The sequence below is a fragment of the Coenobita brevimanus genome, chromosome 88, assembly GCF_032717465.1.
Source record: "Coenobita brevimanus isolate Jiangsu-jjx chromosome 88, ASM3271746v2, whole genome shotgun sequence".
Taxonomy (NCBI): Eukaryota; Metazoa; Arthropoda; class Malacostraca; order Decapoda; family Coenobitidae; genus Coenobita; species Coenobita brevimanus.
Window position 1 is genome coordinate 31,041,672 of NC_137041.1, and position 6,501 is coordinate 31,048,172.

Sequence of the window (6,501 nt, forward strand, 5' to 3'; positions counted from 1 at the left end):
GGACTATTTGCTTTCCCTTTGACTAATTTACTCAACTCTTCCTGTACCTCGTGTTCCGATTTTCACATATCTGGTAATATGTATGGGTTTGCATTTTCCCTATCATCCCTTTCAAAATTACTTTCTTCTGTTTAACTCTTTGGAATTTTTTAAAAAACTTGGCAAATGTCTGTCTACAATACTGGTAATCCTGTCATCCATGATGATCAAGCTGTATTTTATGTTAACTTTGGTTTTGTTTCGGATGTACAGTAGCTGTAAAAAAAAGTTTCGGTTCATAACTACTTTTATTTATAATGTCTTCCTCAAACTGTCTTTGAGCTTCTCTCATTATTCTTGTATAATCATTTCTTGCCTGTTTATAGTTGTTATATGCCCTACGGGATTAAGGCGTCTGGCAATCGATAGATAGACTACTGTGTCTTCTGTATCTGTTCCACAACAAGTCTCCTTTCTCTTTTGATTTCTTACTTTCTGTGTTAAACTTCTTTATCTTAATTTTTGTTTCTTTTCACTGAGGGATATAATTTTGGACTCCCTTTTCATACAATTCACAGAATTTTCTATATATAATATTTATCTATTGTTCTCTAAGCTCCTTTTCCCAATCTGTTTCTATGAAGTACTTCTTTAAGTCATGGTAGTTGCCCTTTTTGTAGTTTAGGGTCTTTTTGTAACTTTCGTTAGTGATCACTATATCATTTGCAACCCTGAATTTGCAATTTAATACTGCATGATCGCTTTTGCTGAATGGAGGGTTATACATTATGTAGTTGATATCATTACCTTGCCTGGTAAATATAAGATCTAGTAATGATGGATCATCTGGTCCTCTTTTTCTGGTGTTCTGCTTGACATGTCGTGTTAGGAAAAACTGTACAAGATCCAGGAGCTTTTATTCCCAACAGCTTTCATAGCTTCTTATTTCAAGAGTATTCCAATTTATATTTTTTATTGAAATCTCCAGTAAAATAAATTCTTTCATATTTCTCTTCAATTCTATATAGCAGGCCTCTTAAACTCTGAATTGTTCTTCATGCCAGGTCTTAATTATCTCCTTTTTCCTAAGTGTTTGTTTTGTGTGGCACGTATAAATTTGCCACAATTATTTTTCTCTTCAGATGTGTCACTCTCTAGTGCAGTCAGTTCTACTTTTGAGCGTATATCTAGCTCTAGCTCTTTGGATTTTAGATTTTTCTTTTTTTATACCAGAACTCCTCCTTTTCTTCAGATTTGTATCTCTTCTTGATACATTGTAATCCTCAAAGCTTAGGGTGTTGTTTGATATCCTTGGGCTTAATTTTGTTTCAATTAAGCAAATAACATGAGGTTCCTTTTCTTTGTTATAGTCTTTTATCTATAATAATTTAGATACCATTCTGTCTACATTTGAGAACATCAACTTAATAATGTTGTTTACATATACGACAGTTTGAGTCTACTACCTTCCTCTTTCTTAGTCCCTTTTGTTTATGTGCCATTTTCTTAATTGTAATCCTACCATTTTGTAAAAAAAAATTACTCCTCTCTTCCTCTGATCTTTCCTCATTTTGTCTTTTAGCTTCTTCCCTCTTCTTTAGTATTCCCAATTCCTCTTAAATTTGGCATCTTTTTATCCAAACTTTTTTAAATTCCTCTTTTTTCATGAGTTCATTTGCATTTGTTACCATAGTTTTTCCCCTACAGTGTTCACGCACTGGAAGGTTACTTTTAGTGGCTTTGACTTATTTCTCTGAAATTTCTGTAGCCTTTTTTGTTCTCTTTATCTTTATCACAGATATCCTCTGATAGTTCCCTCAGTATGTTCATGATATTACCATCTCCTTTTTGTCTCTCATGACTCTGTTTCTTATTTCTTCTTCATCTATAACAGTGAGTAATATAGATTTGTTGATACCTGCTGAATCTTTGACCATTTTTTTTTTTTATTATTCCTTTCACTTCCTTTCTAATGTTTTTTCATTGTCTTTTGATTCTAAGTCCTTTACTTCCACCATTTCAGCATATGTAATTTGTACTTCATCTTTACAATTTCTCATCATTTCGTTCACCTGCGTTATCTTCTCATCAATATCACTGCTTTGGTCTATCAGACTGCATGGTTGCCTAATTGTCTCTGTATCATATCTGATCTCGTCCATAGTACTCTCATGGTTGACAACTGTACACGCAATTTTTCTAGTCTTCTTTATCAGTGAAACTACCTCACCTGATAGCTCGTCTATTATTGTGTCATTTTGGTTTAACTCCTTTACTAGTTTTTAATGTTCTCCTTTTGCATAAGCGCGCGCGCGTGTGCGTGTGTGTGTGTGTGTTCTTACCTAATTGTATTTTTACAGGAATGAGTCAAGCTCGTATTGTCCCATGTCTTAATCCATTTTCATCGTACATATCTTTAACCTGCCCCATCTCGATGTTTCTAGGCAGTGGTACACCCCAGTCCGGACATTTTTGAACCTTTTTTTTTTTGGCTCAAACATCCGCTTTTGGTGGGAAACATCGAAAATTCATAGAGAAATCGCTCACCTGAGGTTTAAAATACTCGATCTAGGTACGAGTACCTCCTTACCTGACTGGGTTTTCTAACAGGCTGGCACCAAAGAAAACGAGTTCTATGGGAGGGTAACTATTTTATCCACTCATAAACAGTATTTATTTATTTACTTGGTACGAATTTATATGTAGTACAAGAGTATATTGGTTTTCAAACAGTAATATAGGCATTTTAAGCATTGTTTCACTCGCTAACTCATCACCATTCATGACCTTTTTTTCCCACATTACCTGATCATCATTTCTGACTGTTTCTTCCTCTAATGCTATGTAAACTTTGTCCTCCACAGTGTCATCGATTGGGGAATCACTCTGGCCCTGAATGTCTTTATTGGCCAGGTCACTGGTAACAGGTGAATTGCTGAGACAATGGCATGCAGGGGGGAGGGAGAGGTTATGCGGTGTAAGGCATTGTCCCTGCTTGGCATCTTGTAGAGGAATAGAGGAAGGTGTCCCGTGTATACGTGCCAAAAATCACTCGTGAAATCACTCGCGAAAATTGAAAATTGTGCAAATTAGGGACCTTGCAATGTTGCCGCATTAATTCACGTCTCCGGGATATGAGTGCACATCATGTGAGGACGTGAATTCACGTCTCCGGGATGCGGCGGGTTAAATTTATTAATTGTTTTGGCACACACTATTTCATTCGGTAATGCATTCCATTGATCAGTTGCGCTGCTTGGGAAACTAAATTTCCTTACATCTTTACTGTCTCTCTTTTCATGCAGTTTTTTGAAGGTGTCCTCTTGCTGATGCATCCCCATAGGTTATGTAATCATTTATGTCTATTTGCTCCTTCCCTGATATGTATTTATATAGCATAATCATGTCTCCTCTTTTCCTTCTCTCCTGTAGTGTAGGTAGATTCAGTTTTTCTAGTCTTTCTTCATAGCTTAGATCGCTTAAGCTTGGTACCCAAGTGGTAGTGGCCCTCTGATCTTTTTCAATCTTATCTATGTTTTTTTTTAGATGAGGACTCCAGACTAGTGATGCATACTCCAGGGTTGGTCTGATGAATAATGTTATTATCTTCCTTAGCATGTCTTCATTTATGTATGTGAACACTACTCTCATATTTGCAAGCAGTGCATACATGTTCCGTACCTTCTCACTGATGTGGTCACCCGGAGATAGTCTGTTACTGATACTCACACCTAGGTCCTTCTCTCTTTCTGATGTGTGTAGGGTTTTACTTCCTAAGTTATAATCCCAATCAGGTCTTCTTCCACTTTTACCAAACTTGATTACATGACACTTGTCCACATTGAATTTCATTTGCCATATATTGCTCCATTCGTGAAGTTTATTTAATTCTTCTTGTAGCTCTTTACAAGAGTCTGCCTTAATAATTCTCCTTTGTATTTTTGCATCATTAGCTAACATATTTTGATAGCTTTCATTTTTAATGTTGCTATCTGTGTCATTTATATACACTAAAAACATTGATTCCAACACAGAGCCCTATGGAACTCCGCTAGTCACTTCCCTCCATGATGAGTAAATTCCCCTTAGTACTGTTCTCTTTTCCCTTTTTTTGAGAAAATCTTGCATCCAACAATACAGTTTGCCTCGGATTCCTCCTTGATGGTACAGTTTCCATAAACATCTTTGGTGCGGTACTCTGTCAGATGCTTTCTTGGAATTTAAATAGATACTCTCCACCCATCCTTCTCTTTTCTGTAATGTTTCTGTTACTCTATCATAGTAGCTCAACAGATTATTAACAAATTATTTTCCCTTTCTGAAACCGAACTGTCTTTCTGTTATCATATTGTGTTCTTCTAGATGATTTACCCAAACTTTTCTTACCAGCTTTTCTAATATCTTGCTTACTGTACAACACTGGTTAGTGATACTGGTCGGTAGTTGAGTGGATTTTGTCTATTCTCTTTCTTGAATAAGGGAACAATTTTTGCTTTCTTCCAAATATCAGGTAGCTTACCTTGTCTCAAAGATTCCTTGAATATTAAAGTTAATGGTTTACTTAACTCCTTTGCACATTCATGTAGCACCCAATATTAATTTTCATCATAACCATTTGCTTTTCCTTTGTCTAATTTAACTCCTCCTGTATTTCTTTTTCTGATATTTTTATATCTGGTAATATGTGTGGGCATGCTTGTTCCATATCATCCATCGCAAAATTATTTTCTTCTGTAAAAACCGATTGGAAATTTTTATTTAGTGCTTCACAAATATCCTTCTCTTGTCTATAGGTGATCCCCTCATCTGTAATGGATTGTATTTTACCTCTTCCTTTGGTTTTGCTTCGGATATAGCTGTAAAATAGCTTCGATTGATCACTACTGTTATTTTTGATATCCTCCTCAGACTGTCTTTGAGCTTCCCTTTTTATTCTTGTATAATCGTTTCTTGCCTGTTTATAGTTGTTATTATGCTGTCCATACCACGTTGAGTACACCGCTTCCCGTTTGATCAGCGAAGTTAAGCAACGTTGGGTCTGGTTAGTACTTGGATGGGTGACCGCCTGGGAACACCAGATGCTGTTGGCATCCCTACGTCAAGTGGGGTTGGTGGAGGATTAGTGCCCCTCCCTGTAAAACAATTAACTCTGAGCCCTTGGCTACCCTGTCCGGGATACATGGCGTCTGGCAATGAATGAATGAAACTATTGTGTCTTCTATATCTGTTCCTCAACAAATCTCTCTTTTCTTTTGATTTTTTACATTCTGCATTAAACCATTTCTGTATTTTCTTTTCTGCTTCTTTGTGCTGTGGAATGTACTTCTGGGCTCCTATTTCATAAAGTTCACAGTTTTTTTTTTTTTAAATAACATTTCAATCTTGTCCTCTAAGCTCCTTTACCCAATTTGTGTATAAGAAGTACTTCTTTAGGTCATGGTAGTTTCCTTTTTTATAATTTAGTCTCTTTTTTGTATCTTTCATTGCTGCTATGTCATATGCAAACCTGAAGTTACAATTTAGTACCGCATGGTCACTTGCCGAATGGAGGGTGATACATTAATTTGTCAATATCGTTTTTTGCCTATTGAATATAAGATCTAGCATTGAGGGTACATCAAGTCCTCTTTTTCTGGTGCTTTCCCTTACATGTTGCATTAAGGAAATCTGCACGACATCCAGGAGGTTTTTGTCCCAACAGCTTTCTTGGCATATCTAAAGTATTCCAATTTATATTTGTATTAAAATCTCCAGTTAGTATGATTCTTTCCGATTTCTCCTCCACCCTATGTATAAATGCTCTTAAACTCTGAATTGCACTCTCTGCCATATCCTCATATTCTCCTCTTTTCCCGTGTTTTTGATCTGGGAGGCATGTATAATTTTACTACAATTACTTCCCCTTCAGATGTATTGATCTCTACTGCAATCGGTTCTACTTGTAAGGGTATATCTAGTTCTATTTCTTTGAAGTTCAGATTATTCCTTTTTAATATTATAATTCCTCCTCCTTTTTTAAAATTCCTATCTCTTCTCCATATATTGTATTCCTCTAAGTTTAGGATGTCGTTTGATATCCTTGGTGTTAATTTTGTTTCAGTTTGGCATATTATAATATTATGTGGTTCATTTTCTTTGATGTAATCATTCATCTCTAATAATTTAGATACCTTTCCATCAACATTTGAGTACATCAACTTAATCGTCTTGTTTACATACGTGTCATGACTTGGATCTACTACCTTCCTCCTTTTTATTCCCTCCTGGTTATGTACCAGTTTCGAACCTGCAATCCAATCACTTTGTAAAAAAAAATGTATTCTTCTCCTCTGATCTTCCCTCGTTCTTTGTTTTTGCTTCCTCCCTTTTCTCCTTTAGTAATTCCAGTTCTTCTTGATTTAGGCATCTTTTTATCCATACATTTTTGAATTTCTCTTTTCCATGAGTTTCTTTACATCTTTTAGTATCTCCTCCACAGTGTTTACACTCTGAAAGGTTACCTTAAGATGGCCTTGACTTATA

The 6,501-nt window shown here is 35.9% G+C and overlaps 1 pseudogene; it reads left to right on the forward strand.

The window, feature by feature from the left end:
* Positions 1-4,950: 4,950 nt before the first annotated feature.
* Positions 4,951-5,069, forward strand: LOC145411288 (5S ribosomal RNA; annotated as a pseudogene).
* Positions 5,070-6,501: the final 1,432 nt, after the last annotated feature.